The 22,183-nt window shown below is 43.5% G+C and overlaps 1 protein-coding gene across 9 annotated transcripts in view; it reads right to left on the bottom strand.

Moving 5' to 3' along the window:
* CTBP1 (C-terminal binding protein 1) overlaps positions 1-22,183 on the bottom strand; it is a 91,585-nt gene that overhangs the window by 68,822 nt on the left and 580 nt on the right. The window contains exon 1 of one of the 9 annotated variants that reach the window (XM_053309844.1): positions 21,886-22,099. The exons of 6 other annotated variants lie outside the window; for them this stretch is intronic. The gene's annotated coding sequence lies outside the window, so the exon portion shown is untranslated. Of the gene's footprint in view, positions 1-18,813; positions 18,949-21,885; positions 22,100-22,183 lie in introns of those variants that run through there. 2 more of the 9 variants (XM_053309841.1, XM_053309840.1) reach the window with 2 other exon arrangements.

The raw sequence follows: 22,183 nt of genomic DNA on the forward strand, positions 1-22,183 counted from the left end.
AAAAGTTGTAAGAGATGGAGAGGCACTTATTTCAGCAGGGAGCGTGTTTAAAGCCTCAGGGAAGCCCGTCCCCACCAGACAAGCCGCGGGCAAATGCAGACGTACCTCTCCTGGTGATCCCAATGGGCGGTGTGGTTCATAGAAAAGAAAACGTTCTCTTACATATCCAGGGCCTAAACTGTTTAGGCTAGGGAATATAATATACTTTGGCTAGGGAATATAAATATACCACATCCTAGTATATCCTCACAGGTTACTTTGGAAGACTCAAACTGTCAGAGGGTTGGGTTAATTTTAAATCCTGGTCTCTTATCTCTAAGCCTAACATTCTGCCCATCCTAGGAAACATCACTTTTTCAAACAAATGGTCAAATAACTCTCCTCTGAGCGTAAGGTGGGCATTAAGGAAAAGTAAACTTCTAAGTATGAAATCTAATTTCATACTTTAAAAAGCAAACATTTGTGACTATGATAAATAGGCATTAGTCTTAAATAGCTCCATGTTAAATAAATCAGAAGAAAATCCACATCAAAAATTAACTTATTTCAGCATTTCAATTCTGAAAATGCTTTTAAGTCTAAATACTCTTCATTTTAATGCTTTTAGATTATGGACATGTGATCACATTTATATTTAATTTTCCTTTTCTAAGAAACTCAAGGTGGCTAACAATGCAATTAAGAACAATTCAAAAATAATAAAACAGCAATGATGAACACAATGTTAAGTGGCAATGAGCTCCCCTCCCACAACGTTTTTTTAAAGAAGCACAGCACAGACCATCAAAACACAAGCAGGATCAGCAATCACTACCAAGTGCCATATTAACCATGATTGGCCCATACAGGCCTCCATGGGGAGGCCAATGCAGAGCAACAGAACTGCAACTGAAAAAGCCCCATCGTTCTGATAAAGGAACACAGAGTAGAACCACGGGTGCTGATTGAAGCATATGGGAAGGAACACAAGGGAAGTTGCTGGTTCTTCAGGTATCCCTGGATCCAGGCTGTTAAAAGCTTAAAAGATAAGGAACAGCATCTTGAACTGGACCCAGAATGAATAAATAACTGCTGAAGATTTTATAGTATCAAAGTGCTCCATTCTGCCAGCCCCCAGTTCAACACTTCAGCAGTTGTACTATGGACCAACTTTTTTTGGACACTTTTTTTTTGGGGGGGGGACACTTTTCAAGAGCAGCTTCACACAGACTTTATTACAGTAGTTCAATCTGGAAGCTGCCTTGGTGTAAATGATTGTTGCTCCATCTATCTTCTCCAGGAAAAGGTACAGCTTCCACCCCAGCTTAAGATTATTTTTAAAAAGTACTCTTAGTCATCCATGTCACATCAGCATTCAAAATTAGTGGGGGGAGGGGTGGGGGTGGGTCAAGAAACATTCCCAAACTGCACACCTATGACTTAAGGACTGGAATGCCATTCAAAGTAGTTTGAACACCTATTCTTGGATTGACTGATTCCCAAACTAAGTGCTCTGTGGTGTTTCCTCCTCATGATATTGTCTAAAAGTGCACTTTTTATTAATAGGGATATTCGGGTATCAAGAACCCCTATTGCACTGCACTAGAAAATGAAAGTACTACAGACTTATAGTGCTAGGGGTCAAAGAGACCCCACAAAATGCTCTTGTAATACTCTACACATGCTTTATGTCCATAGATGCTTGGTCCAGAACATGTTCCTTTCATGTCTTGTAGGGGGTGGGAAGCATACAGAATGAACACTCAAGAACCTTGCTAGAGTCCTAACAGGTTAATTGTTCACTCTTCTCAAGCATGTTTTTGGATGCACTCTTCTTAAGCAATGGTTTGACGGGGAAACCAGCCCCTTTACAAATCTGAAATGTGGTGGCATATTTTTTGAGGTTAGAATCTTGGTGTAGTGGTTAGAGTGCTGGACTAGGACCGGGGAGACCCGAGTTCAAATCCCCATTCAGCCATGAAACTAGCTGGGTGACTCTGGGCCAGTCACTTCTCAGCCTAACCTACTTCATAGGGTTGTTGTGAGGAGAAACTCAAGTATGTAGTACACCGCTCTGGGCTCCTTGGAGGAAGAGCGGGATATAAATGTAAAAATATTATTTATTTTACACAGTCAGACAGGTGTTATTGACTGCTTTCTTTTATCCAGACATCGAGTCCTTCCCAAGGACCTGGGACGCCAGAATTTTATTGTCAATGTTGTTGCTGTTATAGATATCATCTCAGAATATAGGCTGTTCCCAGTAAAGCTGCTTTTTGTAATTGGCTGATGGTGATTTCTGTGACCCCTATGGTGTTGAGGTGCTCTTCAAGGTCTTTTGGAACTGCACCCAGGGCGCCAATTACCACTGGGATTATTTGGGATTATTCTGCCACAGCCTTTCAATTTCAATTTGTAGATCTTTGTATTTGGTGATTTTTTTCCTATTTCTTTTTCTTCTATTCTCCTATCACCTGGTATTGCTATGTCGATTATTTTGACTTGTTTTTCTTTCTACTCGACTACAGTGATATCTGGTGTATTGTGTGGCAGATGTTTGTCTGTTTGTAGTCGGAAGTCCCATAATATTTTACATCATCATTTTCTTCAACTTTTTCAATTTGATGGTCCCACCAATTTTTGGCTACAGGTAGCTTGTATTTTTTGCAGATGTTCCAGTGTATCATCCCTGCTACTTTGTCATGCCTTTGTTTGTAGTCAGTCTGTGCGATCTTTTTACAACAGCTGATTAGGTGATCCACAGTTTCATCTGCTTCTTTACAAAGGCGGCACTTGCTGTTTGTGGTTGATTTTTCAACTTTTGCTCTTATTGCATTTGTTCTTAGTGCCTGCTCTTGTGCAGCCAGTATTAAACCCTCTGTTTCTTTCTTCAAGTTGACATTCTTAAGCCATTGCCAGGTCTTGGTGATGTCTGATTTTCCACTTATATTGTGCAAATATTGACCATGCAGTGGCTTATTTTTCCATTTTTCTGCTCAGTTCTTGACTTGTTCTTTCTTGTAGGCCTGTTTTGTTTCATTGGTGTTGAATAGTTTCGCATTATTGACCATCTGAAGTGCATCTTCTTCACTGTCCTTGATATATTCTTCAAGGCTTCTTTTCTCCTCCTCTACTGTTTGATGGACTTGCAGCATTCCTCTTCCACCTGAGCTGCAAGGGAGGTATAGCTTATCGACATCACTGCGGGGGTGCAGAGCATGACTGATGGTCATGATTTTCCTGGTCTTACGATCTAGCATCTCTAGCTCTGCCTGGGTCCAGTCTATTATTCCTGCAGTGTATCTGATAACAGGTATAGCCCAGGTGTTTATGGCTTGTACGGTGTTCCCGCCATTGAGTTTGGACTTGTGGATTTTTCTAACTCTCCTGATGTATTCACTTTCTATTTTTAATAATAATAATAATAATAATAATATTTAATTACTAGCTACTCACAGATTTCATGTTAACCAATTAGGCATTGTGGTATGCACTAGGGATGTGCAGAGTGGTTCGCAGCCGGAACATTCCAACCACGAGCCAGGTCGTTTCGAGTGTTCCAAACGTAGAACAGAATGCCCTTCAAATGAAGGGCCTGTTCCAAGCTCAGAACAAAACAATCCCATTCCAAGTCAGAACACTCAAAACATTCCACATCTTGTGGCCTCTGCGCACACACAGCAACCATTTGCATGGTCAGCACCACAATGCAAACAGGTGCCGCGTGTGCACAGAGGCCAGAAGAATGTCATTCTGGATTCCAAAATGGTGCTTGGAACGTTCAGACTCGGAACAGGGGCATTCCATCAGAACAGCCAGCTGTTCTGATGGAATGATCTGGGCATTTGTGGTCTATTCCGAGCTCTTAACAGAAAGCAAATGCCATTTCATTCACATCCCTAGTATGTGCAACTCCACTGCATCTGCAAACCTGTGTGAGGAACCCAAATCAACACATCTCAGTAGGTGGTCAGTTTCCTGGCACCTCACAATGAAAGGTCATCAGGTAACCCTCCTAACTTCCTTACATAGAGATTACCTCCATGCAAAGTGTCTGCAAGGCTTAAGGAAAATCATCAACACTCCAGAATGTTATTCAAATCACCCAGACCATCTGGTTAGGATGCTTGGAGAGATGGTTGCCAATCCTTTCCTCAGAGAACAGGAACCAGTTTCCCCAGGGAAAGGACTTATCTGTCCAGAGAAGCAGAAACTTCTCTCTTCAGTAGGTCAGACACAAACGCAGGTGGACTGGCTGTGTCTCCCATACTCTGGCTTTCACTTATATTTGGCTTCTGACAAACAAAGCAAGCATGGCAGGACAGCTTAGAAAGATACTCAATGGTAAAAAAAAAAACACCTGCCAGCGCAAGATCAAAGTTAAGGCTATCTCAATCTGGCTCAACCTCCAAAGAGTCAGGAAATTGGAGCCTAAGGTTGATGCCTTAACAGATCTGCCATGCAGGGCGTAGCAAGGTTGGAGGGGGCCCAGAGACAAGATTTTAAAATGGGCCCCTCGCTGATATACACACACAAACACACTTCACAATATATAGTGCACTCACACTAACATCCCCATTATGAATACGGTGAATATCCAGTTCACATTGAATCTAGTTTTTTTACTCTCTGCTCCTGCCAATCTCCAAGAGACTCAACATAATTCATAGGGGGTGCAACATGGGCGGGTGGGGAGTCATGTGATGTGCCTCCGGGGGGGGGGGGGGGGCTTGAGGCAGTGGGGCCCCAAGACGACTGCCTCCCCTTGCCTAATAGTAGTTATGCCCCTGCAGTGCCATGTGATCAGTAATGATGTTAAGCAATGTCACCAACTGCACTTGCTTACAACTTGTCCTCCATGCACCCACACGTTTCCTTGGTCTTTGAAGCCCAAATCAAAATGGGGAGGATGGAGTGCCTGGCACCCGTAAAGATGCCCCATGTTGTCCTGCTCTTGTACTGTCTTCCGAGTCTTACTGCATCCGAGTCTTACTGCAGAGTGCAGATGCACTGTGGGGATGCACTGATTGCACTATGACTGGGGATGATGGGATTTGTACCCGAACATCTGGCAACCCTAGACAAGCCTGACAGAATACATCAGTCATATTCACCAAAATGGGAAAGAAATATAGGCTACATTGTTCCAAAGACTGGAGGGGAAAGGGCCAAACTGCCACTTTTCAACGCTATAGCCGTGGCCATTTTTATCAGATCTCCTTGAAATTAGGCACAATTATAGACCTCATCAAGTAGATCACACACACCATGTTTTAAGTTATTCGCCTAACAGTTATCATTTTTATAAGTAATAGAATTTTGTGGGTTATAACGGCAGAACCTTTTTCTTTTTCGCTACTTGCCTTAACAAAAGGGGCATGGGAGTGCCTCTTTTAATTTGCAGAGGAGCCCTGAAGACAGTAATTTGGAATCTGAAAGAACTTAGGCATGACACCCATGATGTATCTATGGGCTCTACACTCCCAGGGTGGTGGTTAAATCAGAATCACAGTTACATCACATTACCTCACCACCTAACTGTGACTCTAATATAGACCAATCAAGGTGGGGGAACTCTCACTCCGTGCTTTCCATCTCTCCTCTGTTCCAGTCCCTTGCTTTAATGTCCTTTACGTTAAAAGTAAGACTCACATGGCACCTGAGTGTCGAATACACACCATCACAATATGATAATTGTTCTGTGACAACATTGTACGTGCTCCAATAAGCAAAATGGAATAATCAAACTTCGCTCCAGAATGCATGGAGTTTACTCAAAACCACAATACTGGAAGCCCAGTTAAGACTGTATACCCAAAAGGCAGAAAGGTACCACCAAGTCCAGGAGGATGCCAACATAGCTAACAGGTAAAATCAAGGAAGCCATAAAAGGGAAGAAGACTTCCTTCCGAAATTGGAAGGCCTCTCCAAATGAAGACAACAGAAAGGAACACAAACTCTGGCAAAAGAAATGCCACAATGCGGCCACCACAAAGACCATTAAAGCAGCCTCCCACACAGCTGCTAGAATAGTAATGATTAAAACACCTTAGACAAGCCTCTTAGAAGTTATCCAAACACATGGAGAGGGAGGGAGGCTTAGATCATGTATACCTACTCTCCACACATCTGGTGTCAACTCTGAAAAATGCCCTGTGCATACAGCTGTAAGCACGGAGGACCCTCTCCATGAGACTGGGAGTTCTGAAGAAGCAGTTGCATATGAAGCAGTTTTTTCAGACTACATAACAAACTACTGGTGGTTGGGTATCCCTAATCCTGTGCCCCTCCCCTCTCCACGCATTTGTATAATTCTTGGAGTGGAGTTTGGAGCATGCACAAATCTAACCGCACCGAACATTATTTCCCCATCACCCCACATATTCATTTTTTTGCTATCACATTATATGACACAGCAGCATTACCGAGATGCAGGACTGAGTTTTAGCTCAGAAGCCTGGCAGGTGTCCTTCTCCCATGTGTTGGTAAGGAAGTGTGGTGGTCCACAAAGAATAAAGAAGTCAGGATGGAGTAGTCCTCAATATGGCAAAGTTTAATACAACAAAACAAAGTTTAATCAACGAATATACTTACTTCTATCAGCCTTTATTAAGGAAAATGTTAAGTTGCCCCAAATGTTCATTCAGCCCGATCCTATGCATACATACATAGAAATAAGTCTAATGGGTGCAGTGTACCCAGGATTTCAGTCTCAGACAACAAACCCATGCAGATGACCTTTTTTACCACACACCTGCTGGGCCATAGCACAGTAGCAGAGAATGTGCTTTGCATGAAAAAGGTTCCTGGCATCTCCATCTTAAAAAGCATCTCCAGGAGCAGGACTGGGAAAGACCTCTGCTTGAGGCCTTGAAGATTTGCTTCCCATCAGAGCAGACAATACTGAACTGGGTGGACTAATAATAAAAGTATAAGGTACCTCCATATGTTTATAAAATCCACCTTATCACTTGGCAGGATACTACAGGTGTCTAGGCTACCATAGGGCAAAAGTGCTTCCTTACAAAGTTCATTCTCCTTTCTATGTTATTCAGCATTGTTAGTGATAACTATTGCAGTATTTCCACCTTCAAGCATTCAAATATTTATGTTACACAAACTCTCTTATGGGCTTCAATTTCTTTTAAATTTGCAGAGGTCACAGATTAACCTTCATTCAGTTTTTCAAACTTCTTCCACAAACTATGAAGTCTATAGAGGTTGTTATCATAATCAAGTGGGGGTGGACTGGAGGGGAGGCAGAAACTTACCTGCTTCCTTCCAAACGATTGGAGCCTTCATTGGGCTCTGCTGCTCAACACCCCCATATCTGCAGCAGTGTTAATCAGAGCTGCATTTGGGAGCTGGAAGTCCTCCAGTATCCCACAATGCACCACGCAGGAAGCAGAGAGGCAGCCCTTGGCAATGCAGCAGTGTGCCTCTCCCTGGCCCCACTTTCTCCTGGACTATCTTGCTCTCCCCCTGCTCAATATAGATAATCACCATGACCTCCAAGAATGCTTAAGCTTGAAGATTCTACCATACAGACATGCTTTCCATTAAGGAACTTGAAAAGTAATCCTTTCTTCAGTGTGAAAGTGATTTTTTCCAGTTGGGCTCACAGGCAGTCACTCACACGATCAGAAGCTGAGTGAGGACAGTCTGAGGCAGGGGGGTTTCGGTCCTACCTTGGTTAAAGACTGGGTACAAAAGCTAGGCTACCCAGTTGGGCAGGCGCTGGGTAGGAGATGATGACAAAGACTGATATTTATATACTGCTTTTCAACAAAAGTTCCCAAAGCAGTTAAATAAAGATAGATAGATAGATAGATAGGCTCCCTGTCCCCCAAAGGCTCACAATCTAAAACAGAAACATAAGATAGGCACCAGCAACAGCCACTGGAAGGACGCTGTGCTAGGGATGGATAGAACCAGTTGCTCTCCCCCTGAGAAATAAAGAGAATTGCCATTTTTAAAGGTGCCTCTTTGCTGAGTTAGCAGATTCCCCTGGCACCAGATGAGTCTCTGTACTCAGCTTAATTCTCTCCTACCCACAAAAGGCTGGTTGTAAGAACAATTTGGATATTTATATACCACTTTTCAACCAAAGCTCCCAAAGCAGTTTACAAACAAACAATCAAACAAACAAACAAGATGGGTCCCTGTCCCCAAAGGGCTTACAATCTAAAAGAAACATAAGAAAGACACCAGCAACAGCCACTGGAGGGATGCTGTGCTGGGGATGGATAGGGCCAGTTGCTCTCCCCCTGCTCAATATAGATAATCACCATGACCTCCAAGAATGCTTAAGCTTGAAGATTCCACCATACAGACATGCTTTCCATTAAGGAACTTGAAAAGTAATCCTTTCTTCAGTGTGAAAGTGATTTTTTCTACCATAACTTCAGCTCAATTGGGAGCACCAACTACATTTGCAAGGTAACAATCTCAGGTGCATTGAAAATGCTGTGTAAGCATTGTGTCAAGCAGCCACTCCTAGTTCCCCTAGCACCAATCGACTACCACAGCCAACCTTCAACAAAGGCTCTTCCTTCTCATCGCCAGCAGAGCAAGTATTTTTGTCTGGCAAGCAAGAATCAGGCATATCGTGCTATTGGGCCGTAGTGGGAGTTTGTCCCAGTAGCTTCTTTCCTCCCAGGGCTCAGCAGGGATGCAGAGCAGCTGATCAGAGGGCAGAGCAATCAGATGTGGGGAAGGAGGTGGAGTTTGAAATCAAGCCCATGGACACTTACAGTGACAATCAAAATGAATGGAGGGATCCAGAGAAGCAGAGAGGCTGACGTGACCTTCATCCTTTCTGCTTCTCCCAGTTCATATCAATTGCTGCTGTAAGCTTCCATGGACTTGTTTTCAAAGCTCCATCTCCCTCCCTTCCTCTGATCCCTTCTCCCTCCAATTGGTGTGCTGCTTCATCTCTCCCTTCAATGTGCTGCTCTCAGTACTGTTCCCCCTCCTTGACTCCTTCTCATATCAGCTGGGGTTAGGAACTAAATAGAGAGGAGTCTGCAGGATGCCATGAGCCATTTTGGAAGGGCAGTATACAAATCAAATCAAATAAATAATAAATAAATAATAAATAATGATGAGAAAGAGCCAAGGAGGAGGGACCCAGGACAGAGGGAGCCAATTGTGAAACTAAGAGGAGGGGGACCATCTCCTCTCTCGACGACAGCAGGTGACGAGAGAAGAGGGGAGCTTTACAAGAAACAGGAGAGGGGGACTTGGACAGTTGGGTAAAGATGGGATTGGACGCAAGGAGAAAGAGCTGTTGGCGGCTGCTGCTGCTCTCTGTGGCTTCGGGGTTCAAACTTTTAAAAGTTTATTTTCTTTTGTTTGAGGGCTGAAGCTCCTTTAAACCTTTTATCATCAAATCCAGCAAAACTTCTGTGGAACTTTTTTTTTTTAAAGCTATATCTATCTCTAGATAAAATTTCTGAATGTTTTATTTTTTTCCCATTTTCCCATTTCTCACAGCAGGGCTTGCCAAGTGAGGCAGCATCCTGCTAATGTTTCTGCGAGGGTATTTCTAAGCAGAATTTGTCTTGCACTCCTCATCTGCATTCATTTTCACTCGCCGCTGTGCCACCGCCTCCTCTGGGACAAGTGCCCTTTCCCTACCAGCATGGGAAGTGAAAACAGCAGTGAGCGGCTGCTAGCTCAAGAGCAAACACCCTTCCACTTCCCACGTATGCTGCACATGCCACTGCACTTGGGGAAGGCAGGAGGGCCGGTACAAGTAATGCGTCTGGCTAAGAAGTGATGGTTTTAGATAGTGAACCAAGTCAAAATGTGTGGACCCATGACCACAGCCATGAGTTGTACCACTCATGGGGCAACTGGGCTGACTAGCAATTGCTCCCAACTGCTGTGATGCACATGAAGGTGGGATACAGAGAAGCACCTTGTCAGTCTGGCCAGACAGCCCCTAACTGTGTACAGACTAGGGTTGCTAGCTACAATCCACCTTACTACTATTACTTGTATAGTGCTTTTCAGCAACAACAACAACGATAACTCTACAGACATAAATGGAGACTCACTGTAGGTAGCAGCCTATTCCTGTCCTAATTCTTATTTGCATCATCTTTTCTCTAGATCAGTACATAAGAACAGCCTTGCGGGATCAGGCCCAAGGCTCATCAAGTTCAACATCCTGTTTCATACTGTGGCCCACCAGATGCCGCTGGAAGCCTACAGGCCGGGGTAGAGCGCTTGCCCTCTCTCCTGCCATTACTCCCCTGCAACTGGGTCTCAGAGGCATCCTGCCTTTGAGCCTGGAGGTGGCCTTTAATCCCCCAACTAGTAGCCAATGATAGAGCTCTCCTCCATGAAGTTATCCAAATCCCTCTTAAAGTCATCCAGGTTGCTGGCTGTCACCATATCTTGTGGCAGAGAATTCCACAAGCGGATTATGCATTGTGTGAAGAAGTATTCCCATTTCGGTTCTAAATTTTCTAGGAATCAATTTCATGGGGTGACCACTGGTTCTAGTGTTATGTGAGTGGGAGAAGAATTTCTCTCTGTCTCCAATCCATGCATGATTTTATAGACCTCTATCATGTCTCCCTGCAGTAGTCTTTTTTCTAAACTAAATAGCCCCAAGTGTTGTAGCCTTGCCTCATAAGAAAGGTGCTCTAGGCCCCTGATCATCTTGGTTGCCCTATTCTGCACCTTTTCCAGTTCTACAATGTCCCTTTTTAGCTGTGGTGACCAGAATTGTACGCAGTACTCCAGGTGTGGCAGCACCGTAGTTTTGTATAAGGGTATTATAATATTAGCAGTTTTATTTTCAATTCCCTTCCTAATGATCCCTAGCATGGAACTGGCCTATTTCATCCCAAGGGAAACTGTTTACTGTAAGCAAGGGACATGTTCTCAAATGGAGGGGTAGCCAAACCGAAAGGGAGAGGCACACATGTGGGCATACAGAGAAACTGTCATCCTTTCACTTTCAATGACAAAATCAAAAGCAATTGTTTGAGGTAAGAAGTTGTAGTAGCTTGGTCAGCTCAGATAATTAGCAGTATTGAAAGGAAAACTTACTGGACACAAATGTGCAATACTTAGAAAATGCTGATGGGAATCACCGTAGATGTTTCAGAAACTTTACGGTAAAGTGAGAAATCAAGAAAATTATCTGCTCCATTCTCAAGTCTTCTTCATACCTAATTAGTTATTTCCTGTACTGTACAAAGAGTACAAGAGAGTTGCTATTGTGAAGCTCTTCCCCCTGGCATTCGCAAATGCAATGTTCTCTTTATCTGAACATTTGAGCCTAAAATACATTCAATTCCACTCCAGATAAAAGGTTATTTCCTTAGATACTTCTTATGCTTATAATAGAATCTGCTGTCTGGCTGCATCATGTTGAAAAATCGCACAGGCCAAAAAGAAATGATTTTCTGATGGCTGAACCACTGACCAGAAATCTCAACAGGCGAAGACTTAAAGCAGATTTGTATGTATAATTAAGGAAACAGCAGGAACAGACTCCAAATTAAGCAGTATCCCACAACTAAGCAGACTCTAATGAGTTACAAGACCCCACAGAATGGCAGCTCAGTGAGAAGCTCTTGTTGATCAGAGTACCTACAATATCTATGTGCTTAGAGGGCAAGATGTATCAACTATATGGCTTTTGTGCAATACATTAGTATACATTACAGACACACAGCCCACTTTATAATACATTGTTTTTGTTTTGTAAACAAAAGCTAAGCACTGTACAAAAGTTAATAACACACATGAATAGCCAATCCTTGAGTCCCATTTTCTTTGTCACACTGTCACAGGGCCAAGAAACAGAGCCCAGATTAGAGCAGGGCACATAGCAGGAATTATGGTTCACAAAGGCTCCCATAAGGCAAAGTAAATGGGCAGAAATCAGGGACATGGAGCTGGTTCACATGGCTGCTAAAATCAGGGCAGGAGATGCATTGCCCACATTTGCATGATCATCAGAATCCATGCAAATCCCTCCAGCCCAGCTTGCCTCCAGTGGGGCTACCCAGCTTTTAACCGAGCGTGGAGAGAGGACAGCTCTCCTTCCTTGACTCTTTGATCTTGAGAACTCACATGCTTCTTCTATCTAGTCAAACAGCCCCCTGCCTGCCCTCCCTCACACAGCAACCATAGAGAACTGTGGCTACACTGACTGCTGTTAATGGATGTGGCGGCAATGGAGCCTGTGTAAGAGAATGCCCAGGGACACTGCACTCCACCATCAGGATCCTGCAATATATGGGCTCAGGCAATCCCACCCCCACAATGACAGATATTTTGTTAGTACTGGCAGATTTAAAACACAGGGTTTTCAAAATAATTATGTGAGCAGTACTTTTAACTGTGCAACACTCCAAAGAACACAAACTCTCTTGGGCTACCCACCCCAGGTTATAGGCAGAGAGACATGAGACGCTCAGGAATCTCATCCAGGGGAGATTCTGATAATTTTTGTTTATTTAAAATGTGAATGGGCAGGGCTGCATCTCCACACACCCCTAGTGGTTTACAATAGATAACGTATCATTTTAAACCAAATGAATTGAATTCCTAAAAAACAGCTACCAAGAAATAACAGCATCCATCAACTCAACTCATAGCCCTTAACCAGACTGACCAAAGGCCTGCTGGAACAGAAACACATAAAAGCAGCCACAAGACTGCAAACTTGTGATTTCATCCTTGCATCTCAGAAGGAAGATTTCTCCTCCTTGGGGCCATCACTACAATGGTCCTACTTCTAGCAACCAAGATTCTCTCTGCCATTCTGACAGAATGCAAAGCAGGGTGTGATCTGAGGAACCCAACTGATACAGGAGCTGATATCTAGGGGGATGCTGTCTTGTGCTAATATATATAGGGAGGTGCTGTTTTGTGCTCCAGGCTAAGAAAAGCTCTACAAGTTAGAACCTGCATCCTGAATATGCCTGGAAGCACACTGGCAGGCAGTGCAAATGATGTAACATTGGTCAGATATGTCCACATCTCCTAATATTTGTAAGAAGGCAAGCAGTTGCATCTTGCACTAGCAAAGCTTCCAGTAGTCTCCAGGGGCAGCCCCACAAAGCATATTACAGCAGCCAATTCTGGAAGTTTGCATCAACACAAGAAGATCTCCTCTGTCTGAGAAAAATGCAGGAAGTGCATTTGGACAGGACCCTAACTGCTGTGCCTGCTTTCATATGGAGACCCACATCTCATCAACCACGGGCAAGCCATCCCTCTCCAGGTCCAAGGGTGACTCACCTGCACCTTGGACCCACCTCCAAATTGTTTGGGTTCAGCTTTCAAGTTTGCTTGAAAGTTTGCTGTCGTAATACAAAGAATCTGAACGTTCCTAGAGGCACAGAAATCCACATAAATACAAATCCACATAAATACTGACTGGCACCAGCTTTATCTTAAGGATGTGCACAGAACTGAGTGGGGGTGGTTCGAAGGCGGGGAGGTGTGCACTAAGGGTGGGGGAGGGTGCACTTTCCCCTCCCTCCACTTTCCCCCCGCTGGCGCATGGTTTTTGTAAAGTCCTTTGGCGCAGCAGCATGCCTCCCTGTCAACCTGTCCTCTTCAGCCAGAAGTGACCAGAAGTACCTGGTGCACATGCATGTTGCACTCAAGCCCGCCTGACGTGTGTGTGTGGTGTGTGCATGCACACCAGGTACTTCCGGCCACTTCAGGGGACGGGGCAGCAGGGAGGTACGCTGCCGCCCCAAAGGACTTTACAAAAACTGAGCACCGTTGGGGGGGAAAGCGGAGGGAGGGATAAGTGCACCCTCCCCCACCCTTAAAGTCCGACACACACCACCACCTTCGAACCTCCCAGTGTTTGAACATGTTCGGAGGCCCGTAAAATGGCCTCCAAACAGGTTCGTGCACATCCCTTCTTTATCTTGGTCTAGTTTATTTTATGAAAAGGGAAATAAACCATACTAGAAGAGTTGTGCAATACAATACAAAATTTCAAATTTATTTGCAAAGTATACGAAACAACTGGCATAACACAAAACATAAACATGCTCCTCATCTGATTGGGAAAAATAAAAATAAACTGGTAACTTACACGTCACAAAAACTTTTAAAAGAAAATGTTAGTATCAGAATAGGCTTGTTATCTGTGCCAAAGCATGCCTGCAAATGCTCAGGTTACAGCCTCAGCAAAATGTCTGTGACTGACCAAGCAGGAAATCTGCCTCACTTGGGGAGTCTGAGTAAGAGCTGATATCATAACTCATTGAAAGGAGTATGTTGTATTCTTCAGTCCAAGGCTGCTGCTCTGCAAACATGTCATGACACAGATGCATTGTTGTTGAGATCTCTCTGACCAAGTTCCTGCATTGGACATGGACCAACAGCAATGTTGCTGCTGGCCCTCAACTGCTGCAAAAATGAATCATGGCACAAATACTGCGAGCTGATGCTGCCCCAGGCAACATTTTTTTCTTACAAACAGTGACCAATCTCATGGAGAGCAGACAGATTTTTGTCCCAGCACTGTGTCCCCAAACTCTGGCTTCTCTGTGGATCTTTCAGTCTTAGAAGGAGAAAGTCTACAGAACTGCTTGGCCATGGGCTTGTCTCACACAAATTATGGAGATAAGGAAGGTACCATGGCAGAAATACTATCCCAAAATCTGCTGAGATACAAAGGATAATAGGTTCTGAATTTAGAGCAAAACAATGTGTGGGTCAGCCAGGAAGAAGCAGCACTACACACAGATGAAGGTCCCTTATACACAGCCAGTCCATCAGCGGTAACATTGCACAGGCAACCAAAATTACTCCCCTACTCTGCACTAGTCTCTGTTCCACCAGGGACTTTTTCAGACAGCAACTGTTACCACGACTTTACTTTGGGAGGGTGAGTGTGCGTTCACAGATCGGCCAGATTTACCCTGAAGTCTGTGCGGTATTTCAGAGAGCACTTTACACATTATTTGGGTTTTTCACTCCATATAGGAACCTCGCCTGATTTATGTCTGGGGTTAAAAAAAATCCTCTTTTTGCATCGGAGTATCTGTTATGCTCCAAAATCGCAGTAAAGCCTCGCAGTAAACCTGCGGTGTCTGAAAAGCCTCCATTTTGCTGGTCGAATGACCGTAACAATAAAGATTTGATTTGATTTGAAAAGCCTCCAGGTGGTAGTATATAGACACATCACAGAGAAGATTTTTATAATGGGATCTATAGTTGTTAAAAGGACGGGATTTTTGTCCAAGATCTAAAGAACTACTATAGATACGCTCAAGGCCCAGGGCATAGCTAGCACAATGTTTGGCTTGTCTTCTTTATTTTTTGCCTTCAACCCCCAAGCCATAACACAAACTGCTTATGAAACTCTTCTCAGATCAAAAGAGGTTTGCCATGAGGCAGGAAGGGTTCTTGTTCACGAAACACAAAGCAAAACCTTTCCTGGCACAAGTTATTTGGATCCAAGTATTGGTTTTAAAAGCTTTCCCCCCAAATAAAATTGTGGCTCCAAATCAAAAAGCCCATTCAAAAGTAGGATAAAGTCCTCCTCCTCTTTCAAAACTCATACTTTCCCACCTAAAACTGAAAGAAAGGAGTACTTTTGACAGTATTCCTGGTAAAGTGTAGTATATGGGTACATGGCCAACCTTTAATCTAGATTACTGCAAAATCTAGACTACTGCAAAACTGTGACTCTTGGCATCCAGCTACAGTTACAGACTAAAAACCCGTGAAAGTTCAGTCCAACCATGTTGAAGTCAAGTCTCTTGGCAGGCTCTCTGTTCTGCTTAGCTTCCCCTGGTGGGTCAAAGGCACAGCCCAATGCTCTTCTGAACTGTTAGATCTGGAACAGTGGACTTTGTTAGAAGGGCTTTGTCTGTATTCCACATAGGTTTCTTATGTCCTGCTTCAAGCCTATTTGTGTAGAGATATGCTTAAAAAAAATTAAACCCTGGGCTTTAAAAAATGACAGATTTTAAATTAAAAATGAATGATCTGGACATGGCTTACATTAGTTTTACTGGCAACAAAGGGAACTGGTACAGGCCTAAATGCAACAGTAAAGGAGCAGCAGCCCTCCTATGCCATCCTTATGTAAAAACACAAAAACCCTGTGTGTATTTGTCTGTCTGCAGGCATGTTAACAGAAATTCCACAGTATTAACTGGTGTCTAGGGCCACTACCCACCCATTTTACTAGCCCCAATAGACTTCATAGGAAGTACTAACTTTAAAAAAAAATAAAAATGGCAGCACAGATTACTATGAATAATTGAGAAGTGGGGAGGGGACAAGTGGAAGAGAACATCAATAGAAACTGCACCATATCTCTGCACCCCTAAAGGCAGGCCAGTTGCTCCAGTGCAACCTATGAGTTGTCATAGAGGGACAGGATCCACTAGTAATGAAGTCTGAAAAGGAGCAAATGAGACTGCATCCAACCTATGGACACTGGAAGCAGCACACAGAAGAACCTGGGTGGTGAGAAATGGAACCAAGAAGACAAGCTGCAAAGGCTGGACCAGAGAGTTCCAAAAAAGCAAAACAGGGAAGAGACCTGGAAGGAGTTCCAGAAGGGGAGCCAGGGGGAAGTTGTGGTTGCAGCAACCTCTTTCAATTTGCCTTGCCTTCTTCACCCTGCCCCTTCGGAAACGTTTGTGTGGAAGAAGAGTTCACCCAGAGATCCAGGAGGCTGTTTTCCAGAACTGTCAAGCACCTTCCTAACTCCCCTCCTTACTTGATTTCCCACATTGCAGCCCGAAATTGCTCATAAGCTTCCATTTTTATAAATACTTTAGAATTCAGTTAACAGACAACCAACTATGCGACACGATCAAAAAGAAAGGAGGGCATCGCCCCATACTTGGTTACTGCACAATAGTGTGACTTTTTTTATTATGTTAACATTTTATGGCCTTTTCCCATTAGGACAACAAAGGTTTGTCAGTTCCTCATTTTTCATTTCAGTTGGAGGGCATCATAACTGGAGTCATCACATAGCTCTCTATTAGCTAGTTTCTGCAGCACAGCATCAATCAACACAGTTTATTGTCCTAACTTGGTGTCTATCATTTTTGTGCTGCTGATCCTCATCCTCCTCAGCACAGGAACCTGCTGCATCCTGTGTGCAATGCCTTCCCACACTTTCATTAATATTGGCAGAGACCAGGAAGTTCAAGAGGCTTCACATTCTGTCTGCAGTGCTCCTTCCACTGCCAGCTGCTGCAGGATTTTACAGCCCTGAAATGCCGCAAGCCCAGAGGCTGCGTGTGTCACCGCATCAGTGCTCCAGCCCATGAAGGGGAAGCCCAGCATTGTCCTTGAACAGAGGTCCCCGATATATCACTGGCCAGCTGTGCAAAGGCAATTAAAAACCTGCCTATCATGAAATAATATTAGTCTTACCTCAAGCTATTTGGCACCTGCTGTTAATTTTTGGAACTCCCCTCACAACAGCCACAGCCAGGTTTGTCTGGCAAGGAGTGGTTCAGGAACCTTTGGCCCATATATGCATCTAGAGATGTGCAAACCAGGGCCTTGAGTTCTGCAGAACAATACCCAAACTCTAAGAGTTGATTTCTTCTGAAACGCCTGAGGGGGCCATCGGATTCCAAAATAATCCACTGCCCCAGGAAGCTGTACAATCCCCTAACACTTCCTTCGTTAGCACATTCATTTTCCATCAGAAGCTTGCAGATCCCCTCCAGGCTGACCAGCTGTTTCAAACACAAGTCCAACTCACTGAAACTCTAAACTTCTAACAGAATTCTGCTTTACGTAGAATTTCATACTTTACATGTATCTATTTGCTTGGAATGTGGAAACACTGGGCAGAAGCTGACATTCAATGTTTGTCCTATTTAAGAGGTTTTCAAAGTTCCTATTATTTAATATTATTATTATTATTATTATTAATTATTAATTATTATTTTACATTTATATCCCGCTCTTCCTCCAAGGAGCCCAGAGCGGTGTACTACATACTTAGGTTTCTCCTCACAACAACCCTGTGAAGTAGGTTAGGCTGAGAGAGAAGTGACTGGCCCAGAGTCACCCAGCTAGTATCATGGCTGAATGGGGATTTGAACTCGGGTCTCCCCAGTCCTAGTCCGGCACTCTAACCACTACACTCTAACCACTGGCTCTCTTTTCCTACCCTAAGGGGACTGGGTTTTTTGCCAGGTAACTCTTGCAGACCAGCCAGAAAGACCCTGCATGTGGTAGGGGTTCTGAGGAGTCTTTGAGGAGCCAATTGGGCCTAGTTGTGGCTCCACAAAAACTGGGTGTATGCACAAAACCTCCACTGACTGCACACTGCAGAGAATATTGGTAACAAGTGAATTTTAGCCCGTTGAAAAACGGGCGCTAGTAATGCTTTCGGCCCCCGCCGCCGAACCTCCCAGCTGCCCGATCCCACCATTTGTACAGGAAAAAGGAGCTCGCCAGCAGAGCTCCTCTTTCTGCAAAGGCTCTTCTCAAACTGGCGCTTTGATCGGAAAGGACGCCCTTTCCGCTCAAAGCGCCAGTTTGAGAAGAGCCTTTGCAGAAAGAGGAGCTCTGCTAGCGAGCTCCTCTTTCCTGTACAAATGGTGGGATCGGGCAGCTGGGAGGGCGGTTCGGCGGTGGCATTTTTCAGGGCCAATTTGGCCCTTAGTAATTTGGCGGGGGGACGGGAATGGTGGGATCGGGCCCCAAGGTTTCCCCCCCCGCCCGGCTTTACTGGCGGCGCCAGGCCTCGGCGGCGGCTCCGCCGCCACCTCGGCCAGCTTCCCCGCCGCCTCTTCCCCCGGCGCCTCTCTCCTTTATTTGCGGCGGCCGCTTCTGGCCCCGCCGCCGCCTCACCCGCACTCCCGCCGCCAGTTGCCCCGTCGCGGCCACCGCCACCTCTGGCCGTGGCCACGGCTGCGCCGCCGCCTCTCCCGCACTCTCCTCCTGGCGTAGGCGGCGGCCACTTCTCCTTCTCCCGGCCCCAACATGGCCGCCGGGTCCTGCCGTTCGTGCCTCCCTTGCCCTGTTCTGGGCATGCCCAGAACAGGCCAGGCACGAACGCACGCTTGGTGTCCGTCCACGGACGGACACCAAGCGTTTTATTAGAGAGGATGGCAGAAGGAGCTGTCTGTTGAGCAGCTTGTCTACCATTACCAATTTTCTCATTGGCAAACCCCTCCAAAGAGCACTGTTTGAAAACCACAGTCCTACTTCGTAAATGGCCCAGGTTAGTCTTTCATTTTCTTCGATAAGTCAGAAACATGCACTTATACCAAAGAAGGAATGGCAGTACGTACCATTCAAGTAAAGTAGTGCCGTGGAGTCAGTGTCGACCCCAGGCCACTACAGAGCCATGTGGTTGTCTTTACAACTTTTAAATTCATCTATTTGGTTCAAAGAGCTGCCCATTTTTATCTTTATTTTTAAAAATGCTGTCTGCCTTTGCTAGATTTGCTGCCGTGCTATGTGGAGTTTTTAAAAGCAACACAGTCTCTAGAATTATACACCCCAGCAACCAATGGAAAGCTGATTGAATGTTTTGGACATCTACCTCCAGCTAATTCCTCAACAACAACAACAGAGGTGGCCCGTCATCTGATCAGGCTTCAAGCCCCTAAAGCTAGTCTGATTCTGTTGTTTAACGAACAAGAAGATATTCAAATATGCCAATCTGTTCTAAGGACAGTCTGCATTTTTCCTTAATTCATGTCATTCTGTCTATTTTTCTACGAACTGGGCAGTCTCACTATGTCAGGAAGCTTACAACAGAGGGTTCTTTTGGTGGCTATCATCTTGCTGAAACAGAATTCTCATAGCCACTCAGCTATTTGTGATTGGTTTGAAGAACTGGGGAATTTGGCTATAACAGGAAAACAGAATGAGTGTGTGTTTGCTTTAAGAACATGGTCTAAAACTGAAAACGTTGAGGTCACCATTCTTTTCTCACCGGAATTATTTAGCAGGTATTTCCTTTGTTCTATCTACATCTTTCTTCCCCTCCCTTCCCAAATTTAACTCTTTTTCCTTACAGAAGGTGCTTTGTCATTCTTCAATCATTCTAGGCGGATTTATCCAGTGGGAGATATAATGATAGGTGGGGGAGATGGTCAGTCATCGTATTATTAAACCAGTTTTCTATAGCATATGTAATTTTTTTTATTTTTTTGGTTTTTAATTTTTGTGTTTTAATAAAAATATGATATGAAATATATTATTGAATATGCCCTTGTAAATCACAAAATAAATAAGAGTTTGAATATACAGGTAACTACAGGGGGGAAAAAAGCTTATCTAAGGAACACTTGTGATGTATTCCTTAAAAATATCATTTCCTTAGATTGATCAGATACTCCAAACAAACAAACAAACAAAGCTTATCATATTTTCATTCATTGCCATATTAACATCACCAAGACATATTTTCTTTTTTTGAATGTAACAAACTGAAGCCAACCATGTTGTACCCATGCTATCTACATATTATTAATGTTAACATAACACACTTTCCCAAACACAAACAGAATTTGCATTTCAGTTGTAATTTTGTACTAATCCTTTAAGCATTAAACATAATAGTAAAAAAAAATCATAAATAACTAATGTTCAAGTAGGAGCTTCAGTTACTAGAATTTATTTATTTACTTTTTGTATTTATTGCTTTGTTTAATTCAAAAGGCACCATATGTCATTCAATCAGGAAGTACAGGTGTTGAGCAGGTATAGATTTGTGATGAATCAGTAAGACATCACATTATAATTATAGTCCACATTTTTAAAAATTAGTAAAATAAAAAATCTTAGGATAAAATGTGAATTTTAATCAGTGCATAAAGATTACTTTGTTGAGTAGAACCAAAATACAGTACACAATACTGTAGTGAGTTGCCAATATACAAGGGATTTTATAGCTCAGATACATCTGTCCAGTTTAGCTAATAAATTATCAAAGTACTTCATAAATACATTTTATGATCCACTTATTAGATCCACTAGCCACATTATATAACATTGTACAGTAATTATGTATTGTAATGTAAAATATTTCTGAAGTAAATAAATGAACTATTTCTGTTGCTAATATTAGTCTTGCGAGTGCAGATATACCATTATCTGGATCAGGATTAGGCAAAATATCGCCCTGCTGATGCAGTCTCAACTAAAGGGGCTGAAGTATGTCAAGTCACCAGATACTTCCAAACTATTGTGCATTCTGTAAGTGTTTAAAACTAGCATCGTTCTTTTTATTTTCATTTACTTTAAGAACAGGCCAAGCTTGATACTATTCTACAACACAGATCCTATTGATTACAAGGGCCATAACATATTTCATAAATAATTCTACATCCCTCGTTTGGCTTCAGAACTACAGTCGTCCACCCATTTATTTACTTCACTGCAAACAAACATGCGATCTAGTTTATAACTACAGGCCACATAAATTTTAAAAATGACTAAATGGGGGGTTATTTTGCAGGTTCTCCATCTTGGACAGAAGGTGAATGTCTTTCTCGCAGTTATTAAAATGTGCAGTGAAATCCAATTGTTCCATTAAAGCCACAAATGATTCTTCTTCAACGACATGCTGACCAAGGAGTGGGGTGAAAGGCTCCCGTCTACCGAAAGTACAATGCCAGCCACAGGGCATGCATGGAGATATATTACAGCGTTAAACCTAAAGAGAAAATTACAGCCCTTTCCACTCTACAGGCTTCTCTAATCCATACAGTATCAATACTTCATTGTAATAATCGCAGAGTTGTGAGCAACGTACATCACAGGCCACATGAACGTATATATTACTAGCAGGTTTTTGGTTCTACGGACGGTATAACCATCCCATCGCTTTATCTTAAAACAAGAGCAATCCATAACTGCACTGGTTAGAATGGGGCAATAAAAGTAAACCAAATCACAGAAGAGACATACCAGAAAGAAAGCCATCCCTTTCGTTAATACTAAATAATCCGCCCAGAGGAACACGCCAATTCATTGCAACCGACAGGCCTTAAAGCAATTCCCATTAATAAAAGTGTCCCCATTCAACTTCCTGCTTCTTAGGCACATTGTGTGTCTGTGTGTTCTATTCCACTGCAACTGGGAACATGCATTGCTTCAACCCCCAAGAACTGTGCGAGCATAAAAATGAGCATTCAAATCCTCGCTTGCTAATCGAGTTGGAGGTCCATCCCCTCCCCCTTCCCTCCCGCAGAAGCCAAGTTCGAGT

This window comes from Hemicordylus capensis, chromosome 3, assembly GCF_027244095.1.
Source record: "Hemicordylus capensis ecotype Gifberg chromosome 3, rHemCap1.1.pri, whole genome shotgun sequence".
Classification (NCBI taxonomy): domain Eukaryota; kingdom Metazoa; phylum Chordata; class Lepidosauria; order Squamata; family Cordylidae; genus Hemicordylus; species Hemicordylus capensis.